General features: G+C 43.4%; 1 long non-coding RNA gene across 1 annotated transcript; it reads left to right on the forward strand.

Moving 5' to 3' along the window:
• The first annotated feature begins 560 nt into the window (after positions 1–560).
• On the forward strand, positions 561–15510 carry LOC114219800 (uncharacterized). Its single transcript, XR_003611465.2, has 3 exons — positions 561–990; positions 13979–14161; positions 14590–15510. It is a non-coding gene; the product is annotated as an uncharacterized LOC114219800 (long non-coding RNA).
• The last annotated feature ends 10537 nt before the right edge of the window (positions 15511–26047 follow it).

Consider the following 26047-nt stretch of genomic DNA (forward strand, 5'->3'; position numbering starts at 1 on the left):
ACTTGTCAAGCACGCGACGTGAGCTCACTCTCAATCTGGAAGCGCTGCTGCACGTCACCCCCACAGAAGCTCTGATTGCATCGTCTGTGCAGTGCTGAATCGGTGGAAGATTTCCCTGGGTGAGAGTCACATAGTTGGCCTGTCAGGAAATGAGCACATTCATACTTAATTGCCACATAAGTGCCTTCAGCTCTTTCACTCCGGAATTACCGAGCGAAAATCTTCAGCTAGGACTAACTCTTTTCATGCCGCCTGGCTGTGAAGCCTTGTGTTACATGCACCTGAGGAGCCTGCCTTTATGAAGGTCACTTACCACAAGCTAATGTATGGGCCTGGCTCTGGGGACGGATCCCATCGGTTGGGTCATCCACTGGAAGGGCCACAGTGAGGTAGAAAACTCATCTTCATGTCGCCAAGCAAACTGGTAGCAGACGGATCCCTGAGTCCTGTTAGGGAAATCCATTTTAAAAGACCAGTGAGTTTAAATAGCCAAGGCATGAAAAATAATTAAAAATTCTTATTTTCTTCATCTCTTTACAATATTTCAGGTGCTACAACTATTGATTTTCTGCTCAAGCCTATGATTACACTGCTGTCACATAAGCTGACATGGGCATTAAGCAAATGGCATTTTTGTTGCTGGAGCAGGTTTCAAAAGCCAGGCACATAGATTGTACCAGAGTGTTTTAATAGGTGCTTTTAAATGAGGTTGCAACAGAACTAAAACCATTTTCAAAGCCAAGAGCAAATCAATGTGTAATCTGATCCAGATAGTTCTCAGATACAGGCTTTCAAGGACTATGGGCCTCATACTCCTACAGTGAGAGAATATAAATTATACACTTTTTACTGTAAGACTTGAATGTCAGTCAATAGACTCAAAGAAGGATCAACAGATGTAACAAGAGCGGACGATTTCAAGAACTGGTTCAAAAGATTATGGCCTGGTTTCTTCTGATTCTGCGGCTCTTCAAAATAGATCCTTTGGAAGTAAGTTTCTTTTTCTTTTTCTTTCTTTCTTTCTTTCTTTTTTTTTTTTTTACAGTCTTGAGGTCTTTTATTTTCTTTACATTTATCACACTATGAATTCATAGGGAATGGGTTCCAGCAGTTTGGGCTCCTTTCCATTGGTTCTCACAAAGAGTGCTTCTCTGGCTGGGGGTAAGTAAGTTTCTTATTACAGTATTTTCTTACTTCATTTGGCTTGTTTTTGATGGAAAAAAATGTTTAAACATTTTTTTCTCTATTTTCTCTAGATTTTAATTTAAATGCATTGACGACTCTTCTTACCAAAATCACTGGAACCAATTTTTAACCTCCCCAAAGACATCTCTGGAAAGCTTCTGTATCACCTTTCCATTGACAAACTCCAAAACATGTGAATTTGGATTTGGTTTTTCAAATGTCAGAACAGTGGCTTCTTGGTTTTGTTTTGTTGTTGTTGTTTTTAAGCTAGGAATATTATGAAAAATCATACTTTTTTGGAGGGGTATGAATTTCTAGAAGTTACACTGTTATTTTGCCTCAGTTTCAAGGGGATGCAAGAGTAGGCATGCCTGGGCTCTGGACGCCACTCACCTGCCTGGAAGAGCAGGTGCCCCTCTGTTCCCCCAGCCTCTGGGGCCTCCCTTCCGTCCTCAGCTGCGGTATGTTGCAGATTGCCTCCTAAGCAGTGCCTGGTGGACATCTGCATGGTCATTTACAAAATGCCAAGAAGATACTTCAGGAATATATAGCGGATTTCCCCCCAAAATGTTCATATTAAAATAACACTAGTTTATAAAGGGTATAGACTCCCGTTTTTGTGAATAATGGCATTTTCCTAGCTTTTATTCCAAGATGAAAAGGAAAGCTGGTTTTCTCAGGCTGAGGAGTGCCATGGTGACCGTTTAAGGAACGCCTGATTGAGTGTAATAATGAAACAGAGAAACATGGAAGCCTGAGAGATGTGTGCTTAGGGATTGGAGGTCAGACTGGACTTTCAGGATGAACGTCCCAAATATCCAACAGCACGAGCTTTTCACTGAGATTTTATTTTTCAATTTAGTCCACTTGGTGGCTATTGTTGTTGTTGTTGTGGTTTTTGTGGCATGAGGAGGAAACATGTTTCTGGACAGGGTGTGTGGTGGCCCTGGTGGCGCTGAAGCCGCTGTGTGGACGCCTGGAGCCCCTCAGAGCAGCTGTGACGGAGGGCACACCTCCTGCTCCACCCTCAGAACCGCGGGAGTGGCTTTTCCCCCGCACACGTGCACTGCGGTTCAGGGAACTCGCGCACAACTGACCCAGTCTAACTGTTCTTGCCTGCTTGTCCCCGGCGTTGGCTCACCACCACATCACTCCATTCTTGCTGAGCACATTTGAACATCTCATAGGACACTTACTAAAAAAAAAAAAAAATCAACCAACAGTGTAAAGTATAATTTACATAAACAAAATGCATCCCTTTTCCACAAAAGTGCACAGAGAACACTGCCATCCCCAAGATGTTTTCTGCGGCCTGCAGTCCATCTGTCTCCGCGCGCCCTCGCTGGCGCCAGAGAGCCGCTAATCTGGTCTCCATGACTACGGAGCAGCTTCCCCCGCATCCCAGAACCCTGCGTAAGTGGACTCCTGCATCCCATGTGTGCTGCGTCTGGCTCCTCTAGAACCACACAGTGTTTCTGAGATCTATCCATGTTGCTGTGTATCAGCAGCTGATCGAGTTTGTTGTCGAGTACTGTTTCATTATATGAATGTACCACCCTTGGTTTTCCCATTTTCCTGTTGGTGGACATTCAATTGTTTCCTAATTGGTGTTTCCTGTTTGTAGTTTGGAAAATGCTGGTGTTGAGGAATGTTATGAGTAGACTGTTACAGAATCACACACACTCGGAAGCCATGACAGCCTGTGACAGGGTTCCCGGGGAAGCAACTGGAAAAGATGACTCATCGGTATTTCAATCATATTCACATACAACAAGGGTGGTCTGCAACAATTTTTGTAGTGATTGGTAACCTACACAGATATTTTATGCAAAAAAGTAGATACTCTTATGACAAAATCTCAAAGGTGTATAGCTTATCAATTTATTTAGTCATTTTCTCTGAAGAAGAATTAAAAATTTGTTTCCATAGACTTTTAAAAATACATAGAAGGTTTACATTAAAACATATGTTGAATAATGTAGACAATTTTGAAAATATAAAATTGAACCAAGCAAAAGGAAAATGCAAATATGCCAACAGTAAAGGCCAACATAATTACTGGGATTGAGCTTAAAGTTTGTATTCTGGTAAGAATTCATACTAGAAGCATTATAAGCCATGCTGTTCCCCTTACTAAGTGACAAAAAACATGTAATTTCCCTCAGTAGAGATGAAGTTGTTGCCATAACTAAATTCTAAAATTTATGTGAAAAAAAAAGAAAAAATAAAATTTATGTGAAGAGACAGTTGAACAAATAAATTTTTTAAAAGATTTTCTTTATTTATTTGACAGAGAGAGAGTGAGCACCAGCAGGGAGAAGGAGAGGGAGAAGAGACTCCCCACTGAGCAGGGAGTCTGACGTGGGGCTCGATCCCAGGACCCCGGGACCATGACCTGAGCCGAAGGCAGACGCTTAACCAACTGAGCCACCCAGGCGCCCCTGAACAAATAAATTTTAAAAGTTCAACCAGCCAACTGAGAAATTGGTTGGCTTTTAGGACTGAAGTGACCCAACTGTTGTATGAATGAGCTTACCTTGGTGTCTGTGTGTCTGGTGGGGACACAGACTCCAGGCTCGGAGGCTTGGAATAGGGGGCGTAGGGGGCACTCAGGCCATTGTACACTGGGGCATATGAGGGACCAGTAAAAGGTGGTATAGAATTTCCCAGTGAAAATCTCATTCTTATGAGACCCAGAAAGAAACTGGATTTAAGATGACACACAAAGGGCCAAGAGGGAGAGTGTACTGTAAGGTCCAAACTGCGTGGATTTTTGATTCTTACGTTTCTTTATGAATTTTAACTAGAACTCTGTTTGCTTTCTTGGGGACCACAAGGCTTTTACAGGTACACAGCAGCAAAGGTGCCGAGGTGGTAGGAGGTTTAGCAGTGGCTCTCTTCCCACCCACAGGCCAAGAGCTTGGAGCAGCGGCACGTGCTCACTTCACTACTGTTTTCCCCACTGCTCACAAAAAAACGCCTCCTTAGGTTAAGAATATAGAAAAATGAGAATTTAACTTTTTATTTGTATTTATTTTTCACTTCAGACCAGTGGAAACATCACTGAAGATGTCTTCCATCTGTGGACTCAGAGGTATTTATTGCTTTCTACTTTTTTTTCCTCCAGAGGATCCAGGGGAACTTCACATGGATTGGGTCACTTCATAGGTAACATCTCTTGTCCACTAAGTAATCAGCCCATGCTGCACAGAATTAACTTTGTCATGATAGAATCAGATCACAAGACCCTTGATGGAAAAGATACAAACTGAATGAGGGAACTTTAATCATTTCATCTCATATAATTGTTGATTTTAAAAATTATGTTTAGTAGTTTATCAACAAATATGACAAATGCCCTCATGATTTATCTATCTTAACTTAAATGTTATTTTTATCAAAACGAATCAGTTCAGGGCGCCTGGGTGGCTCACTCCTTAAGCGTCTGCCTTCGGCTCAGGTCATGGTCCCAGGGTCCCGGGATCGAGCCCCACATCGGGCTCCCTGCTCCGCGGGAAGCCTGCTTCTCCCTCTCCCACTCCCCCTGCTTGTGTTCCCTCTCTCGCTGTGTCTCTCTCTCGGGCAAAAAATAAATAAAATCTTTAAAAAAAAAACCCCAAACGAATCAGTTAGAAACCTTCTGGTCACAAGTGATAGAAGCCTTAATCCACTGAGCAGGGGCCCATTCAGGGAGAGGTGGCGTCCCCCAGCTCGGGCTCCCCAGCCTCCTGGCCACTTCCCTGGGAGCTGGCCTTTGCACCCTCTGCCAGAATGCAACTCTGCTGGGGTCCCAGGGCGACAAGGACATCTCAGGGCTCCTGCTGGAGGGGGCAAGGGAGCCCCACTGGTCCTGAGGGCCAGCACACGTCCCCTAAGACCTCCCGCTGGAGATCAGCTTGACGATGTGCACTGGGGGGCTTAGAGTGGCCAGGGCCTGGGGCTGGGGCTTCCACAGTCCTGGGGGCCCCTTCAATTCCTCCCATCCCGTGGGGCCACTTTTTCATGGCTGAGCTCTTACATTTTCTTTGTCATCTTCTTTTTTTATTTCCATAATCAATTTTATTTATTTTTTATTTTATTTTATTGTGGTCAGAACACTTGAGATGTACCCTCTTAACAGACTTCCGAGGGGAGAGCACAGCACCGTTGGCCACAGGCAAAGGGCAGGTGCAGCTCTCCGGACTCGTTCATCCTGCACAACTGAGGCTTTCTCCCTTGAACGGCACCCGCCCCCCTCCCCTTCCCCCCTGCCCTGGCTCCCCCCTTCCGCTCTGCTTCCCTGTGCTGGACCACTCTAGGGCCCTCACGGCAGGGGAACCATGCGACGTTTGTCCTTCTGTGTCTGCCCCGTTCCATTTAGCACAGTGTCCTCTGGGTTCATCCACACTGCGGTATATGGCAGGATTTCTTTCAAGGCTGAATAATACCCCACTGCATGTAGACACCACATCTTCTCTCTCCGTTCGTCTGTTGGTGGACATGACGTGCTATCCCATCCTGGCTCTTGGGGCTGAGCTTTTCTTCTCTGTTCTCTGTGGATGAAGCTGCGCCCAGGCCGGTGCCGCTGCTCTGTGTATCACCGTAGCAACCGTGAGGTGAGTGTGGGAAGCTCTGGGACCTCAGCGTTTCTGACCCCCCCTCCCGATCCTTCCAGGCCAGAGCCCGTGAAGCTAGGGCTCAGACGCATCCCAGATGTGCCCCATCCAATGTGGCACCTGGACCTCTGCTGCGGCGGTGGCCATGCCTCTCGTGTTGGAGTCTGCAATGTCAGCCTGCATGTGCACACTGGGACTTTCCAAATTTGGAAAACTGATGGTTTTGTCACTTTAGGAAAAAAAGGGAATATAAATATTTTCTCTTGCCTCCTGGGAGGATTAAGAAAATAAAGTCTTTGCCATCATCAAGAAGAAAGGAACTGGATTTTACAGGTCATAGAAAACTCTGTTACAATTGGGGAGAGTCAGAGTGTCAGATTGTGGGGTAGGAAGCCCCTAAGGGAACCAGGAAGGAAAGAAGCATTTTCCTGAAACAGAGGCAGAGTCACCCCACCCGACCTGGGAGCCCTGTGCTCTCCTGACCATCCTGTGTGGTTCCGCATTTGCAAATGTCCCAGGACACCCACAAACCCAAGGAAAGAGAGGTGAGGCTCAGGATAGGTAGTGAGGAATGGTGTGGAGCCCCATGCTTCCTGTTCCTTCTAGAATAAAGCTAGGTCTCCCTTGAGGGAGCCTGGCATCTCCCCCAAATTCCTTCACCCGGGCCTCACTTACTGTCCTGTGCTCTGCCTCAGGACCCTTGCATATGCTGTTCCCTCGGCTCTGTCCCCATGGCCTCTGCATTTGCCAACATCAATAGGGCCCAACGCCTACACCAGCTTCAGGAATAAACTAACAGAGGGGAGCCTGGGTGGCTCAGTGGGTTAAACCTCCAACTCCTGGTTTCGGCTCGGGTCGTGGTCCCAGGGTCCTGGGATCGAGCCCCACATCGGGCTCCCTGCTCGGCGGGGAGTCTGCTTCTCCCTCTCTCTCTGCTCATCCCCCCACTGGCACACATTCTCTCTCAAATAAATAAATAAATAAAATCTAAACAAATAAACAAATAAACAGAGAGGGGCCCTTCATGACTAGCTGAGCCCCTCAGTCTCTGTCACTTTATTCTGCTCAATTTTTCTTTGATGTCATCCATGATGTAATTTATTATATATTATTAAATGAGAAATAGTGTCAAAAAATACTTTTCTGCTTAAATTTGCTATGTCTGCAGTGTCTTAAAAGGTGCTTGATGTGGAGTAGAAGATCATGCTTAATTAGTACTTGCTTTACCTAAAGAAGGGCTTTTCCTTTCCCACCCGCTACCCCAGCTAGGTGTGGACCCAGAGTAAGAGACGATGCGGTAACTGGAGGCGGCAGCAGAGGGCGCTGTAAAGACAAGCTGTGTGAACCCAAAACGGCTCCTCTCAAAAAAATTAAGTTTATTAGTTAAAACAAAACCAAAAACAAGCCAGAAAGGAGAAGCACTAGATTTTGGACACAGCTGAGAGTCTGTAGGGACCGCTAGTTTTATAAAAAGCAAGTACGGCTTGCTGTTAGACTGGCCCCCATCACCCGTCTGCCTCTGAGCCTGGACCTGCAGGGAGTCCTGGTGGAAGGTGGTACCAATGACCAGGGAGGCGGAGGGGCCCGCGCCATACTCGTGGAGACAGAGGTGCTCAAAGCATCACCAGCCTTCTGGCCTGGGTGCTCTGTCGGGAGAGATCCAGAGCATGTGTGAGGGGGCTGCCTCGCAGAGGTCTCCTCCTGGGCACTTTGCAAGTGCCCAGGGGCGGTGGGTGTGGACCGTGGGCGTTTTCAGTGGCCGGTGCAGGCATCCTGACAGCTTAATGCCTCAGAGTTCTTCTTAATGAGAAAGGTGTTTACACTTTTTTTTTTTAAGATTTTATTTATTTATTTGACAGAGAGAGACACAGCGAGAGAGGGAACACAAGCAGGGGGAGTGGGAGAGGGAGAAGCAGGCTTCCCGCCGAGCAGGGAGCCCGATGCGGGGCCCGATCCCAGGACCCCGGGACCATGACCTGAGCCGAAGGCAGACGCTGAACGACTGAGCCACCCAGGCGCCCCAAGGTGTTTACACTTTTAAAACTTCTCGTTTTAGCCCTGGCCTCTCTTGGGGATAAAGTAAAGGCATGTGTGTCTGGGACAAGGATCTTCTGTTTTGTAGAAGTATTGTTTTAGAGTATCTCGGGACAACTTTGTGTGTGTGTAACTGAAGGAGAATGACGGGGTGTGCGATCAGTCAGGGTCTTCCAGAGGCACAGGACCAACAGGACGTGTGTGTGAAGTCATCACAAGGACATGGTTCATGGGTTATGGAGTCTGACCAGTCCAAATATGCACTGGGGTCCAGCAGAATGGAGACCCGGGAGAGCTGATGGTGCCCGTGACATGGAAGCCATCTGCTAGAACATTCCCTCTTACTCAGGGAGACTGGTCTTTTTGTTTTTCTCAGGCCTTCAACTGATTAGATGGGGCCCACCCACATTTGGGAGGTTTTGTCTATTGATTTAAATGCTAATCTCAACCTTCCCTCCTTCATTCATTCTCTCTTCCCTCCTTCCTTCCTTCCTTCATTCTCTCTTCCCTCCTTCCTTCCTTCCTTGTTTCTTTTTGTCCCCACACAACTCTTTTGTGCTTTTAGATCACAGTCTTTTCTCTACAAGTTGTATCCTGAATTTTATTCAATTTAAACCCATTCGTAACAGAAAATGGATTGGTACCTGGATATTTGTTCTTAACAAATAATTTGAGGCAGGGAAGGCATGTATTTAACTTTATTCCTTCACCAATTAAGTGGTACTGGAAAAAAGTCAGTTTTCCTTATCATCAGCATGGAGGCTGTTTTAATGTTTATAATTATAATACTTAGAACTATAAGCCACTTGATTTTGGCTCATTTATTGATCAAAGTTAAACAAACATTTTTAATATCTCTGATGTAGTTTTTAATCTACATAATTGCATGATACTTCCCACATACTAAACTGTCTTAATCCATCTAATTTAGGTACATTTTGGAACTTTCCATATAAATACAGTGTCACACTTGAATTTCATTTATGAAAACGAACATAATGTTTAACTACATAATCTAGAGGGTAAGGACTGGGCTATAAGTCTATGCTCATAAAAGTACAAATATTCAGAGCCATTTTTAGGAAATATTCTGCATGGAAAACAAGATAATAAAACCCCAAACAAAATACACATGTGCAAAAACACACGTCTGCTGCCTCTCTTGTCTCGCCTCGGGAGTTGGCTGAAGCAGGACAGGAGATGCACACTCAGATACCTCTGGCATCTAGACGGACAACCCAACTAGATCAAGGATTAGCAGGCAGTTCTGGGGACTGTGGTGAGCTGCAGGGCACACGCTGCACCCGAAAATCTTTACCAATTTTATCATTCCTTCCGCGGTGGGCAGAGGCCCCAGCAAGTACAGTACAGGATGCACAATATGTATAAAATTGAATGATTTCGGGCGTTGAGAGGGAATTATGAAAAGCGTAAAGGATTTTAAAGACAAATGCTATCATTATTACACCAAACCAGAAGGCCGTTTCACTTTAAGATGCATCTGATGGTCTCAGAAGATTTAGACATTACATAGTCTAATCAACAATGGGTAGCAGATGAATTAAAAATGTATCTGCATTGGGGCGCCTGGGTGGCTCAGTCGGTTAAGCGACTGCCTTCGGCTCAGGTCATGATCCTGGAGTCCCGGGATCGAGTCCCGCATCGGGCTCCCTGCTCAGCGGGGAGCCTGCTTCTCCCTCTCCCACTCCCCCTGCTTGTGTTCCCTCTCTTGCTGTGTCTCTCTCTGTCAAATAAATAAATAAAATCTTCAAAAAAAAAAAGAAATTCCCTGCTTTTAAGAATTTTAACTCGTGTATTAGACATATTTAGAACTTAAACTCAAACAGCATAGACCTTGACATAAAGGGTTAACATTGTTAGCTATAATCATATCTGTTGTTAAATACTGCTCTGAAAATATATTGTTGACAATAAGACAAGAAAAGGAAATAACAGGCACACAGATTGGGAACGAGGAAATAAAACTGTCTCTGTTCACAGATGACATGATTGTCTATGTAGAAAGTTCCAAAGAATCAACAAAAATGACAAAACCTCTGGAACTGAGGGGTGATTAAACAAGGCTGCAAATTTGCAGGATACAAGGATGATATGTAAGAGTCAATAGGTTTCCTATATACAAAACCATTTTTAAAAAAGAAAAGAAAATGGTAAATATGTGAGTGATGGATATATTATTTAGCTTGATTGTGCTGATTATTTCATAATGTAAACGTGTCAAAATGTCAGGTTGTATACCTTAAACATATACAATTTTTATCTGTCTATTATACCTCAATAAAGCTAGGGGGGAAGACCACACCACCATTAACATTAGCACCAAAAAAAAAAAAAAAGAGAGAGAGAGAGAGAGAGAAATACTTAGATACAAGTCTAACAAAGTTTGCACAAGATCTATGTGAGAAAACTACAAATCTCTGGTGGAAGAAGTCAGAGATCTAAATAAATAGAAAGATAATCCATGTTCATGGATAGAAAAATTCACTATTGATGTCAGTTCCTCCCAACTTAATCTACAGATTCAATGCATTCTGAATAAAAATTCCAGCAAGTTAGTTTGTAGTCATTTATAAGTGATTCTAAAGTTTATATGGAGAGGCAAAAAGACCCAGAATAGCCAAAACAATATTAAAGAAGAAAAACAAAGAGGGCTGACTTCACTCCAACTTCAAGTCTTACTGTAAAGCTACAGGAATCAGGACAGTATGGTGTTTGTGACAGAATAGGCACATGAATCAATGGAACAGAACAGAGAGCCCAGAAATAGACCCACACAGACATAATCAGCCAACCTTGGACAAGGGAGTAAAGGAAATTCAGCGGAGAAAAGGGAAGAACAGTCTTTTTAACAAATGGTGCCGGGACCAGTGGCCATCTACACGTAGCACAATAATCTAGACCTAAGTCTTACCCCTTTCACAAAAACTCACTCACAATTGTTTGTAAACCTAAATGTAAAACAAAGAACTATAAGACTTGGAACACAAACCATGGGAGAAAATCTACGGGACCATGGATTTGGTGATTAGTTTTAAGACATCCAAAGCATGGTTCAGGAAGGCAAAAACCGGTAAGAGGGACTTCATTAAGAAAAAAAGAGAAACGTTCTGATCTGTGAAAGACCCAGTTCAGAGGACATGGAAGAACCTTAAATGCACATCACTAAGTGAAAGAAGCAACTCTTAAAAAGCAACATACAGTAGGATTCCAGGTCTATGACATTCTGGAAGAGGCATGGAGACAGTAAAAGGATCAGTGGTTGCAGGGGGTTTGGGGTGGGGATGAGTAGGTAGAGCACAGAGGATTTTTAGAGCAGCGGCACTATTCTGTGATACATAATTGTAACATTATGCATTTGGCAAAACCCAAAGAACTGTACCATACAGAGTAAACCCTAATGTAAACTACAGACTTTAGCTAATAATAATGATCAATATCAGCTCATCAATTGTAACTAATGTACCATACCAGTGCAAGATATTACCTGTAGGGAAACTGAGGGCAGGGAATAAAGGGAATATATAGGAACTCTCTGTACTCTCTGCTCAGTTTTTTCAGTAAACCTAAAACTGCCCTAAAAAATAATGTCCATTTAAATATATGTGTATGTGTTTGCGCGGGTATGCACGTATGTATGCACGCTACAGAAATATCTCAGGCTCCACTTAATGAAATTATTTCTCATGAGCATCTAAAATTTTGAAAAAAATATTAATAACATCTGATTGATTAGAAATAGTAAAATGTCCAAATGAAGGTGGAGGGGCGTTAGTGGTCTTTGTGTCTTTGGAGGAGGAAGCCACGGCATGCTACAGTGGACAGAATATTCACAGGCAAAGTCCCACTACATTGGGACGTATTTTAGCTCTCTCACTGATGACTCGTTTTCCAGTCCTAAGGCATTGGTGGAAATGTTGCCCTGAATTTCACTGGACAGGCTAAGTCTTGCAGGTTTGAAGCTGCATAAAAAGAAGGTAAAATCATTTTTGGGTGGGGGGGGGCGTCTCATGAAAGTCTCTCCAAACTGCAGTTTCCTTAACTGCAAACAAGGATAAGAGAATTCAAGTAGTTGAATCTTTGATATTTTGAGCACAGTAGGAAAGGTAATTTGGATATGTTTAGGAGATAATGGGTCTTGGACTTGGAGTTACCACTTAGGAATGGAATTTTAAATTTCACAGCTGATCCCTTAAAGGCAAAAGTAAACTTGTTCTGGAAGAAATTAAATAGGAGGTGTCTTAGGGTGTGTGGCCATGCACCAGTCACAACAGTTCAGCGCTGCGGCTCCGGCAGAAAGCGGCCACACCCCCTGCCACACATCGAGGACAGAGCATGAGCTAGACAGTCGTTGGTCGGCGGGATATAGGGACAAAGGTCTGGAATTACCCTTAACCAGAGAGGTCCCAGATTTTTCATGTCTCTGGCCTGACGTGTCAATTAGCTCAAACCCTTTCTTTAGAGGTAAATGGAAGTTTGTCAGTTGTGGTTTGTTATAAGATCACAGGAGGGTGGTGCCTTAGAAAAAAAATTTTTGAGTCCGTGTAGCTAAAATGAAGCAGAAACCCACAGTTACTTGGGTGAGGTTGATATGAACACCTCCCCTCACTGAATGACCCAGATGGCCAGTCTCCTGTGTAGGACAGATGGGTTGGTAATTGCTGAACTCCCCTCCCACACTCCTTTTGGCTTTGACTTAGTGTTTTTAGCTTCAAAGTCTCCCTCTGAGGAGAACAATATGGCATCGGAAGATTAAAACTGAAGTGATAAATGCTTGCGATTTGAGACCTGTTCTCACAAGATAAACAGGTTCAATCCAACTCGCCCAGGAAGCGCTAGGCACGGACACACATTTCAGCATCTCTCTCCACACCTGCTCTTGTACCCTGTGAGGAAAGCTGTGCCCAACAAGAAGTGGTTCTTCTTCCATCCCCTGCCTCCTCCCAAGGGAGATGGAATGAGATGGAGTGATGCTGGAAAATACGCCAGGGAAAAACCCTGGCTCCGTGCCAGAACAGAGAAACTAACATGGAGGGGAAGAAAATCGGAAAACAGGCTGAGATACACAGACACCCACCACATGATCCTTGAGCCAAATACGGAAATACGATGACACGGTAAGAACATTATGGTAACATTAACACCTAATGAGAAAATCATGGCAAAGATACGCCTCTCCTTGGAATATGGGACCAAGAAAAACCAAGGTGAAATTGAGGATTGTATATGCATCTTGGGGGACAAGTGAGTCACAACAGATGGTTCTCGGTCCTGTAGTTAATTGCTGTACATGAATATAAGGGTTTTGTCCTTTAAAATTTTAAGTTCTGCCTTGTAACCACCATGGGGTCCCCTGTCATTTGCATAGTTATCTGTCAGTTAAGCACTGACTTATTTCTTATATTCTAAAAAATATTTGCAGGGGCGCCTGGGTGGCTCAGTTGGTTGAGCGACTGCCTTCGGCTCAGGTCATGATCCTGGAGTCCCGGGATCGAGTCCCGCATCGGGCTCCCTGCTCAGCGGGGAGTCTGCTTCTCCCTCGGACCCTCCCCCCTCTCATGCTCTCTCTCTCTATCTCATTCTCTCTCTCAAATAAATAAATAAAATCTTTAAAAAAATAAAAAATATTTGCAGAACAAATAATGAATTGGTCCTAGTAAAAATAGTCATTAGAATTTTGTTTCTGAAAGTGATTGCTGAGTGTCTTGGAGCATCACCTTATGTTCTTGATACCCCAAAACTCACAAAATACAGATTTGCCATGCAGCAGACCCACTCTTATTTTTCAGCTTCACGTCTTGATGACACTCTGTGCTTATTCAGGCACACTTCCTTTTACTGCTTTGCTTAATTGTGCTTTGCAGAGTGTGTGCTTTTTACAAATTGAGGGTTTGTGGCAACCCTGCATCGAGCAAGTCTGTTGGCACCACTTTTTCCAACAGCATCTGCTCGCTTCATGTCCCTGTGTCACATTTTGGTAATTCTCACAATATTCCAAAATTTTTCATTATTGTTATATTTGTTATGATGACCTATGCCCAGTGATCTTTGATGTTATCACTGTAATTGTTTTGGGGGCACCACAAACTATGCACACGTAAGACAGCAAACCTAATCAGTAACTGTTGTGTGTGTTCTGACTGCAGCTGTGGGGTAACCAGGATCAGAAGTGTCGCCTGAAGATGGGACAGAACTGCCACAGTCTCAGGATAAAACTTGAACAGATGAGGAGTTGCTTCTTATGGATGAGCAAAGAAAATGGATTCTTGAGATGGAAGCTACTCCTTGGTGAAGATGCCGTGAAGACTGTTGAAAAGACAACAAAGCGAGTAAGGAAAGGGTTAAGGTACAAGCAGGGAGAGATGGGGGGTCCCTGGCTGGGCTCTGAGACTACTCTTGGCAGGCAAGAGTGCTAAGCCAAAGTAAGCAAGAGATGGGGGAACAAACCAGGCTACCCGACCCTGAATGTTAGGGAGTATTTTTCTTTGGTGGCTACACTGTAATCACAGAAAATGACCAAACCTCAAAGAAGTAAACCATTAAGGCGGTTATCAATAGTCCTTGCTCAGACCATGATGGCACCAGAATCTCAAGACCGCAAGCTTCCTGGTCAATTTTTCAATAAAAGATCGGCCCTAAACACCCTCAGTGGCCACCCATTTGGGACCCCGCTCACTCTAGAGAGCTTTTTCTTTCCTTTCTGCTCTCACCTTCACTTAATAAACTTTCACTTCACTTCAGCCTTTTGTGTCCACAGGATTCATTCTTTGACCTGTAAGACAAGAACCCTGCAATTCTGCAAAAAAAGGATTTAGAATATCACATGAACTTAGTTGTAAAGCAGCAGCAGAGTTGGAGGATGGACTCCAGTTTTGAAAAAGTTCTACGGTGGGTAAAATGCTACCAAACAGCATCACATGCTACAGAGAAATTGTTCCTGAAAGAAGAGTCAATCCGTGCGGCAAACTTCAGGGTTGTCTTACTTTCAGAAATGGCCACGGCCACCACCCTGATGGGTCAGCAGCCTTAAACATCAGACAAGACCCTCCACCAGCAAAAGGATTATGGCTCCTGAAAGCTCAGATGGTGGTTAGTATTTTTCAACAACAGAGTATTTTTAATTATGGTATGAACATAGTTTTTCAGACACAGCTACTGCGCATTTCATAGGCTACATGCACTGTAAACATAACTTTTATGTGCACCGGGAAACCAAAGCGCTCATCTGACTCACGTCATTGCAATATTCGTTTTATTGCTGTGATCTGGAACTAAATCCACAATATCTCCAAGGTATGCCTCTAATTTTTCCTAATTTGGCACACATTGGAAAAAAAGCTTAGCATAAACTTATGTAATCTCCTCGCCATCAGCAGCCCTGCATACTTGTTCCTACTGGCGAATATTTGGTTGTTGTTTAGCTATTCACCTCGGCTCCATGGAGGAGTGCGTGGCTTGGCTCCAGAGAAATCATTCTGTTATCGCAGCTCTACACCCACAGACTTGTTTTTGTTTTATTTCCTTCTTTGGAAAGGTAGTTTGTGAGAAGAGAATTGGGGTCTTCCTTGATAAGACCCACAGCAAGCTGTGCCTGTCCCCATGGGTCACTACATTGAGATTTTTGAAGTGATCCCTGAGGGGCGCCTGGGTGGCTCAGTCGTTAAGCATCTGCCTTCAGCTCAGGTCATGATCCCAGGGTCCTGGGATCCAGCCCCGCGTCTGGCTCCCTGCTCCGCGGGAGGCCTGCTTCTCCCTCTCCCTCTGCCTGCTGCTCTGCCTACTTGTGATTCCTCTCTCTCCCTGTCAAATAAATAAATAAAACCTTTAAAAAAAAAAAAAGGTGATCCATGAGTTACCTAAAGATGCAAATAAAACCTGACCCAATTTGGACAGCGGGATGCTCAACAACATGACCCAGGCAATACCTTTTCTTCCGTGTTGAGCGGAAGTGCGACCACAGCGCATTCTCCTCCTGGAGGTTCTTACCTAGCATGGTTTTATCCCCCTGAGGCAATGCTAACCCAGCTTGCCTAGTCTCCTGTGTTGCATTTCTTGGTATCATGGAGCTTCTCTATTTTCCTTTGAGGAAGGGTAAGGACGATGGGAGAATGGGAGGAGAGGTGAAGAATCACCCAAGGTTGCATCTTTCTCACATTGGCCATGAGAGATGGTCCTCCTCAGGACATGGCTTCTTTTAAGTGGTGCATGTGCGAGCTTCCTCCATGGGCTAGAACGTGACGCTAGCACTTCTGGAAGAGAGAATAATCCCTTGAAAATATTATCTAGAAAATAATCTTTAGAACTTGCAGGAAAGACTCTATGTCCAACCTCTGATGGCAAGAGAGAGAAACACAAGGGCAGAAATGGGCATCAGGCAGACGGTGAGGACAAAGCGACACTGAAAGCCGTCATTTCTGAAAAGCGATGGTCGGAGAAAGAAACAGAAGCCAGGCTTGGTTTGGAGGAGCGTCTACCTTCAGAACACTCCCCCAAACAAGGGGGAAGCAGTGGGTGGACAAATCCTGAGCATTCTCTCAAGTGCCCCCTCCCCCTCACGTGCTGCTGAAAACAGGGGTGAGTGGAGAGAGATACAAAGAGAAGGGAGGGAGGAGAAGCCCCTCGCTCTGGCTGCAGGGGGGAGGCAGGGAGGGGCACCTGGGGCCTCCAGGCTCACCATGTGTGTTTCTTCAGGCTGGGAAGAAAGTAGAGAAAGGGCAAAAATCCATGAATTTTCATGAATAAGTAGACACTTAATGGGAAGGAAGAGAAAAGAGAAACAAAAACCCTGCACTCCCTGGAAGAAGGAGAAATGGGGAGAAGAGCTACTCATGGGAGGAATGAGCCCCAGGAGCCAAGGCAGGTGGAAGTGAGGGCTCCCCAAACAGGTGGAGGGTGCCACCCCCCAAACCTGGCATTCAATCAGCCCAGCTGAGCTGCCCCGTCTTCACGGGGCCACGGCCCAGGAAGGCAAGGACACAGAGGTGGCCGTGCCCCATGGTCGGGGGGTCACTGGGCCCCATTTCGGAGATTAGGGCTGCCTCAGGAAAGCAAGACTTTTAAGACGGCAAAGTCGGCCTTCTCAAACCTCTCTTTTCTCTTAACCCTTAAGAAAATAGTGGGGAAATTCGGAACAGAAAATGCAAATCCCATAGCACATATAACATAGGAGAACTCTAATGCCAAACCTTGGTGTGCAGGAAGCAGGGCAGCCAGAGGTGGGGGGCTCAGACTCCACGAGAACACCCCCCGGGGCAGGCCCCACACGCAGCTGGGAGAGCAGGGAAACAGGTGAGAACAAGCAGGCACTCCCCACAGTTACGTCAACCAGCAAGGCTTGTTGAGTTTCAGAGAACTTGATGAGAAAATCTTGGAGGAAATAGTTAGACTGACGTAAGTTCTTTGACAATACAAGTGCTGTGATGGCTACCATGCGTGAGAGCAGAAATGAAGAACAGCAGTTGCCATGGGAGCACGAGCAGCAGAGAACAAGCCATGGGGCCTGGGCTCACACGCAGTTTAATTACAGTCTTCTCTCAGTGTCTGCAGGAAGATCTCCCAAGTCAGTGGCTTTCAACCTGTTTGTTCTGAACCACCAGTAAGAAACACACTTCTATCATACGCACGCATGGAGATATGTCTGTATTCCTAGCAAGATTTTCATTTAAAAGTATATCCTCTTATTATATATGATGCATTCTGATGTTTTCTATAGAGTTCTGTTCTACTTTATTTTTCAAATACAGCTACGGTGATAAGACGATCCCCAATAATCTCTACCTCCTGGCATCCACACTTTTGTATAATCCCCTGCCCCTGACTGAGGGCAGGACCTGCAACTCAACATCACTAATCATTGGAAACACAAACTGAAAGCACAACGAGAAGCCACCTAACACCCATTAAGACGGCTACCATTAACAAACCATAAAGTACCAAGTACTGGCGAGGATATAGAGAAATCGGGACCATGTGCGCTGTTAATGGGAATGAAAAGGGTGCGGCTGCTGTGGAAACCAGTAGGGTGGTTCCCCAAAACAGTAAACATGGAATCCCTATATGAGCCAACAATTCCATTTTTGGATATATACACCCCAAAATTAGAAGCAGATACTTGAAGGGATGTTTGGTATACCCATGTGCATAGCAGCCAAAAAGGTGGAAGCACCCCAGGTATCCATTAGTGGATGAATGGATAAATACAATGACCTATATACATACAGTAGAACATTATTCAGTCTTAAAAATGGATGGAATTCTGGCACAGACTACAAAATGGGTGAAACTTAAGGACATTCTGCTAAATGAAATAAGACCAGTCACAAAAAGATAAATACTCAATGACTTCACCTAGATGAGGTACTCAGAATAGTCAAAGTTCATAGAGACAGAAAGTAGAAGGACAGGTGCCAGGAGCTTGGGGAAGGGGACTGGGAGTTAGTGTTTAGTGGGGACAGAGTTTTCCGCTTTATGAGATGAAGAGTTCTGAAGATAGATGACACAACACCGTGAATGTACTTAACACTACCACACTGTGCTCTTAAAAATGGTTGAGATGGTTCATCTCTGGGTTTTCTATTCTGTTCTATTGATCTATGGGTCTATTTTTGTGCCAGGACCATACTGTTTAGATCCCTACAGCTCTATAGTCAATAATCTTTAACAAAGCAGCAAAGAATATGCAATGGGAAAAAGACAGTCTCTTCAACAAATGGTGTTGGGAAAACTGGACAGCTACACGCAGAAGAATGAAACTGGACCACTTTCTTACATCATATACAAAAATAAATTCAAAATGGATTAAAGACTAACATGTACACAGGAAACCATCAAAATCCTAGAGAAGAACACAGGTAGTAACTTCTTGGACATTGGCCATAGCAACTTCTTACTAGACAGGTCTCCTGAGGCAAGGGAAACAAAAGCAAAAATGAACTATTGGGACTTCATCAAGATAAAAAGCTTCTGCACAGTGAAGGAAACAATCAACAAAACCAAAAGGCAAAATCTATAAAGAACTGATACAACTCAACACCCCAAAACAAATAATTCAGTTATAAAATGGGCAGAAAACACGAACAGACATTTTTCCAAAGAAGACACCCAGATGGCCAACAGACACATGAAAAGATGCTCAACATCACTCATCATCAGGGAAATACAAATCAAAACTATAATGAGATACCATCTCACACCTGTCAGAGTGGCTAAACTTAGCAACATAAGAAACAACAGATGTTGGCAAAGATGTGGAGAAAGGGGAACCCTCTTACACTGTTGGTAGGAATGCAAACTGGTACAGCCACTGTAGGAAACAGTATGGAAGTTCCACAAAAAATTAAAAACAGAATTACCATATGATCCAATAATTGCACTACTTGGTATTTACCCAAAAAATATAAAAACACCAATTCAAAGGGATATATGCGCTCCGATGTTTATAGCATCATTATCTACAATAGCCAAATTATGGAAAGAGCCCAGATGTCCATTGACAGATGAATGGATAAAGAAGATGTGGTATATATATATATGTCTACACGATGTAATACTACTCAGCCATAAAAAAGAATGAGATCTCGGGGCGCCTGGGTGGCTCAGTCCTTAGGTGTCTGCCTTCGGCTCAGGTCATGGTCCCAGGGTCCTGGGATCCAGCCCCGCATCGGGCTCCCTGCTCGGCGGGGAGCCTGCTTCTCCCTCTCCCACTCCCCCTGCTTGTGTTCCTGCTCTCGCTATCTCTCTCTCTCTGTCAAATAAATAAATAAAATCTTAAAAAAAAAAAAGAATGAGATCTTGCCACTTACAATGACACGGACAGAGCTGGAGAGTATTATGCTAAGCAAAATAAGTCAGTCAGACAAAGACAAATACCATATGATTTCATTCATGTGTGGAATTTAAGGAACAAAACAAAAGAGCAAAGGGGAAAAGAGAAAGAGAGAGAAACCCAGAAACAGACTCTTAACTATAGAGAGCACACTATAGATGGCCACTGGTGGGGAGGAGAGATGGCTGAAACAGATGATGGGGATGAAGGAGTGCCCTGTGATGAGCCCTGGGTGTTCTACGGAAGCTCTGAGTCGCTACACTGTATACCCAGGACTAATATTACACTGTATGTTAACTGGAATTTAGATAAAAACTTAAAATATATATACATTAAAAATCATCGAGATGGTAAAATTTATGTTTTATGTATTTAACCATCATTTAAAATAATTTTTAAAAACTCAGGTGGAATCACAAAGCAAAACCCGATTTATATGTCACATAAAAGAGGTCTAAAATAAAGTAACTTAAATATTGCAGTAAAAGACGGGCAAAAACATGCCAGACAAATGAAAACAAGGAGAAAGCAGAGCTTACAATGTCACCACCAGAGGAGACTGCATTTAGGACAGAGTATTCAGTGTGATGAAGGAAGGCCATTGATAAACAACAAAAGGTACAGTCTGACATACCAAGTAGCCCAGCATCAGAAAATGTTATTCAAATGCTCCGAGGAATACAAGAAGCCATTGATAGAAACATTTTGGAATTACGAAGCTTTCATTCACTCCTACTGGTTCATGGTAAATCTGATAGGGAAAAATAATAATTACATCTAAAAGCCTGAAGGATATAAAAAATAAGGTAGACCTAACTGATTCATGTAAACCCTATTCACTGTTAACAAAGAATACATCTTTTTAAGTGCTTGTAAGACAGTCAAGCACATTAACCATATATTTGGCTAGTCCATCAATTAGAAACCTGTACTCGCAATTTATAACTATGTATTCATAAACAAGATAGTTGTACTATTGACTGCTCTTAATTACTAAAGTAAATACAGGGGCACCGGGCTGGCTCAGTTGGTGCGGCATGTGGCTCTTGGCCTCAAGGTCATGAATTCGAGCCTATGCTGGGTGCAGAGATTGCTTAAATAAATAAACTTAAAAAAAATTTAAAGTGCGGCACCTGGGTGGCTTAGTCGGTCAAGCGTCTGCTTTTGGGGTGCCTGGGTGGCTCAGATGGTTGAGGGTCTGCCTTCGGCTCAGGTCATGATCCCAGGGTCCTGGGATCAAGTCCCACATCGGGCTTCCTGCTCAGCGGGAAGACTGCTTCTCCCTCTGCTTCTCTCTCTCTCTCTCTCTCTCTCATGAATAAATAAATAAAATCTTAAAAAAAAAAAGCATCTGCCTTTGGCTCAGGTCATGATCCCAGGGTCCTGGGATGTCTGGCTCCCTGCTCAGCAGGTCGTCTGTTTCTCCCTCTGAGCCTCCCTCCCACCCCCGCACCCCCAACTCCAGCTCATGCTCGTACTCTCTCTCTCAAATGAATAAAATCTTTAAAAAAAAATTTTTTTAAGCAAATACAAAAAGGTTGGGTACTTTCTTTTTAGTTCCTGAGAACACATCTTTTGCATTCTTCTGTGAACAGTTCTGCATTTAACAGAAAGATCGCCTCAGGGAAAAGACAAAAGCTACACATGACTTTCTCTGATCTCAGGTCAGGACAATTGGAATTAATTATAAAAATTAGGAGGGGGGGGAAGTGTTACCTGTATAGTTTTCTAAAATCTCTTAACACATTTGGGTCAAAGAAAAAATTATGATAGCTGATAGCAATAGCACCAATAGTAAAGCTAAAGTATTGCTTAGAAAGATTCATAGTCAAGTATTATTTTTTAAAAAGCAAAAAATAATGAAAAATAGTTCAAGCATTCAACTCTAGATGTTAGAAAAAGAACAATATTTTTAAACTAAGGAAACAAGGGGGCGCCTGGCTGGCTTTGGTAGAATGTGCGACTCTTGATCTCAAGGTTGTGAATTCCAGCCCCACATTGGGTATAGAGGATGACTTAAAAATAAAATCTTTAAAAAAAAATTAAAACAAACAAAAAAAACCAGAAGGAATCAATTAATACATATAGAAAAGAGAAAATGGTAAAACTAATAAATCTAATATCAGCTAGGATATATAAAAGAATACTAGTAAATAAAATTGATAATTCTAAAAATGAAAAGCCCCATCTTTCCCTCCTGCTGTAGGGAAAAGCCTCAGTTCTGGGTCCTGGGCGTTTGTGCTCTGGGGACCTCCTGACTCTCACACATAACACTTCACTTCTCACACTGCCGGTCATCAGATGTGTGGAAGTTTCCCCACACCAACAAGCAATTCTCAGACACCAGCAGGGTGTCCTGCAACTCAGCTCAGTTCTGTCACCATCTACCTGGAGACAGCATCAGATCCCGAAGGCTAAGGGCTAAGTCCCACCAGACACCCCTCCCCCACCTCCAAGGCCAGAGCAGGTTCAGGGTGTCACCTGAGCTTCTGGCCAACAGGATATAAATCAGAGGTTCCCATGATCCCCTCCTCGGGTTCCATTCATTTGCTAAAGGAGCTCACAGAACTCAGGGAAACACCTCCATTCACTGGCTTATTAAAGGCTATGATAAAGGACACAGATGAACAGCCAGATGAAGAGAGGCACAGGGTGAGATCTGGGAGGGCCCTGAGCATGGGAGCCTCAGTGTTGTGTTCACCAGCCTGGAAACTCTCTGAACCCCGTTCCACTGGGATCTTATGCAGGCTTCCTGACAAAGGCGTCACGGCTCCTAACTCCTTTTTTAGCCCTTTCCCCTTCTCAAGAGAATGGAAGGCAGGGCTGAAAATCCCAAGCCTCTGATCATGGTAACCAACCCAGAAGACACCCAGGAGCCCACCCAAAGTCACCTCATTAGAATCAAAGATGCTCCTACCAGCCAGGAAATTGCAAGCGTTTCAGGCGCCCTGCCTCGGGAAACCCTGGTCAAAGACCAAACACTAGAACAGAAGATGCTCCTACTATTCTTACCACTTAGGAAGTTACAAGGGTTTAGGAACTCTGGGCCAGGAACCAGGGGCAGAGACCAGTATATATTTTCCATTATCTTTCAGTTTCCTAGGAAAAAATAAAGGGAACTATTTAGAAAATATGAACTATTCGAGTGTCAAGAAATAATGAGAGAATGGTTTCAAAGGGCTCTCCCATGGGGAGGAAAGGGCACAGACAGTTCACAAGTGAAGTCTACAGACCTAAGAACAAACAGATAAACCCAAGATACGTAAATGGTTCCCCAGGCACGGGGGTTGGGAAGGAAACATTTTAACGTTTTTATGTAGTCCGCATACTGCAGACACTGAAACCTGATGTGGACGGCCCCAAGATCTATCACAGGCGATCTCAAGTGCAATTACTAACGCAGAAATCCAAAGTAAAACACTAGCAAACGGAATCAAGCAGCATTTGATATCATCATCCACTCTTTTCAAAACTGGAATGCAAGGATGACTCAATATTGGAAAAGCTATTAACAAAATTAATTGAATGTATGGATAAAATTGGAAAAACCTGATCATCTCCATAGGTGTTGGAACGAGATTTGATAAAATTTCAAAATCTATTCCTTAAAACCCTTTAATAAAATATGGAAAGAAGAATTGACCTAAAATCCAGTACCATAGTCAATGGAGGAATACCGACCGCTTGTTAATAAGGTAGAAAGAAGACAAGGATGTCCACCATATTTCAACATTGTTCTGAAGTATTCGAAAATGAAAGAATTCTCAGCATGGAGGATAGGAGATACAGATTTAAGATAGCAGTTAAATGAGAACCTTATTGCCCCAAATTTGACTTATAAATAGAAACTTGTGATTTATATTTTTTAAGGAACAAGAACAACTAAACTTATCTCCTAGATCTGTCCACTGATAAATGTGGAAGCAGAGACCAACCCAGAAGTGAGGAGCTCCCCTAGCCCCCGGGGGGTGCGCTCTATCACACAGTGTGTCTCTATCACTATTTCTCACTTCGAGGAACCAGGGCTCCTTGCAGAGAGCAGATTCCTGGTCAGGGGTGGGATGGCCTCAAACATCTTGTCACGCCAGATAGCAAAGAAGGGAGGGCGTGTCAAAAGGGTTCAGAAGCCAACCTGAGGAAGGTCTCACTGGCCAAGAAGAGGGCAATCTGATCATCAATAACACAGTAGATTGAAGCACACCAAACCCATTTAAGCACATTGGTTCATAATAATGCTAAATAATACTAAACACACTGAACATCACCCCACACCCCCAAAAGAGAAGAAATACAGCACATTGGTTACCTCTGGAAGATGCTGAAGGGGAAAAAAAATCAGACTTTCAAGCTATTATCTCACCTTTTCTTTATAAACTATAGTAGATGAGAAGCTGGTATTCCAGCTAATAAATGAAGATAAAGGCTGATAGAACGCCACTATTCTGCAATCCCTAATGAATTAAAAGAGAGATAACCAGAGATGTTGGGCCTTCCATTGGAGTAACACAGCCCCTGTGAGACAAGCCTACCCAAATAAGCCAGAATCCGATTAAGTCCCTAGATCCTACTACTCATCTACTGGAAATAAAGAGTAGAGGAAGGTGTTGAACATGATCAAGAGAACTACAGGCTGATCCCACTTATAAATATTAATGCAGAAGTCGTAGTTTTAGTTAACAGTTCATCAGTGCGTTATGAAATCATAAGCCATAGCCAAGTAAGGGATCAACTCATTCATTCGAGGATGGTTCAATATCAGGAAATCTACCAGTATAAATAATCATATTAAAAGTCAAAGAAAAAACCGTATGATCATTTCAAAATTCATTCTTGATTGAAGTCATAAGTGCAATAGGAATGGAAGAATATATCAATCACTCAGTACGAAATGTATGAATATATAGCACTCAGTGGTGAAATATGACATTAAAATCAGGCACATGTGCATGCACTATCTCCATTATGTAGTATTTTTATTATTAAGTTAGTATTCATAATTATTAGACGAAAAAGAAATAAAATGTAATTATAGGAAAGAAGGAGGAAAAATATTATTATTTGTAGATAATAGGATTATATGCCTGGAAAACCTAAAAGAATACAGATTTTATTATAAGGAAAAAGAAGTCAGCAAGATGGCTGGATCATCACTGTCATTGCAATGCTTAACTGTGCGCCAGGCACTGTGCTGAGTATTTCTTACACAGGAACTTGTTTCATTGCCATAACAATTCTACGAAGTAGTCACTGATATCAATCCCAGCTTTACAGAAGAGGAAACTGGGGCACAGAGAAGTTAATATTTGCCCACAGGTAGTAAGTGGTGGAGCCAAAATACAGAATTGTTGATGTCCATATCCGCCAGCAATACCCACTTTTGAAAATGTCCCGTTCATGGGCACCTGGGTGGCTCAGATGGTTAAGCGTCTGCCTTCGGCTCAGGTCATGATCCCAGGGTCCTGGGATCGGGTCCCACATCGGGCTCCCTGCTCCTTGGGAGCCTGCTTCTCCCTCTGCCTCTCTCTCTGTCTCTCATGAATAAATAAATAAAATCTTAAAAAAAAAAGAAAGTGTCCCATTTATTATAAAAACCTAATTAAAAATACCTAGAAATGTGCTTATCAAGAAATAAAGACCTGTATGAATAAAACTTTAAAAGGAGGAAAGATGATGAAGAGCAGGACAGTTGAATTTTTGGGAACCTCTAACCTGACTGGTTGTCTAGACCACTGGTCTCCAAAGTCATGCGTGAACCCCAGAGCTCTCCATCGGGATCAGTGTTTATGTGCATTGCTGTCATGATAAGGCGGTGGGCGTGTCCGAAAAATAAAGAGGCTCCATAAGGAGAGCATTGCCCCTGCTTCACTCACTGCCTTGCTCTCAGCTCATTGTAGCACATTAAAGTTTGCCTACGGCCAAGTAAGTAAACATATGGGTTCTATTACTAAATTGGGAGCCAATTTTATTGTAATGATATGGAGAACAACCAGGAAAGTCTTATGCCATTCATGGTAATTTTCAGATGATCTCATAATAAAATATTTATTTTTTAAAGATTTATTTATTTGAGAGGCAGAGACAGAGGTGTGCGCGCCTGGGGAGGGGGAGGGGCAGAGGGAGAGAATCCCCAAGCAGAGTACAGAGCCCAAGGGAGGGGGTAGCTAGATCCCAGGACTCTGAGATCATGATCTGAGCTGAAACCAAGAGGCGGGTGCTCATTCGACTGAGCCACCCAAACGCTACCCTCCCCCGACCTTTTTAAAGATTTATTTATTTATTTTAGAGAGAAAGAATCATAAAATATTTAAATGAGGTTTTTAGCTTAGACATTACAACAAAAGTCTAAAATGTTGCTAAATTTTTCAATGCCTAGAAGTATCCCTGAGCAGTG

Source organism: Eumetopias jubatus, unplaced genomic scaffold (genome assembly GCF_037043125.1).
Source record: "Eumetopias jubatus isolate StellerSeaLion01/CBP00866 unplaced genomic scaffold, mEumJub1_p1.0 scaffold_15, whole genome shotgun sequence".
NCBI lineage: Eukaryota > Metazoa > Chordata > Mammalia > Carnivora > Otariidae > Eumetopias > Eumetopias jubatus.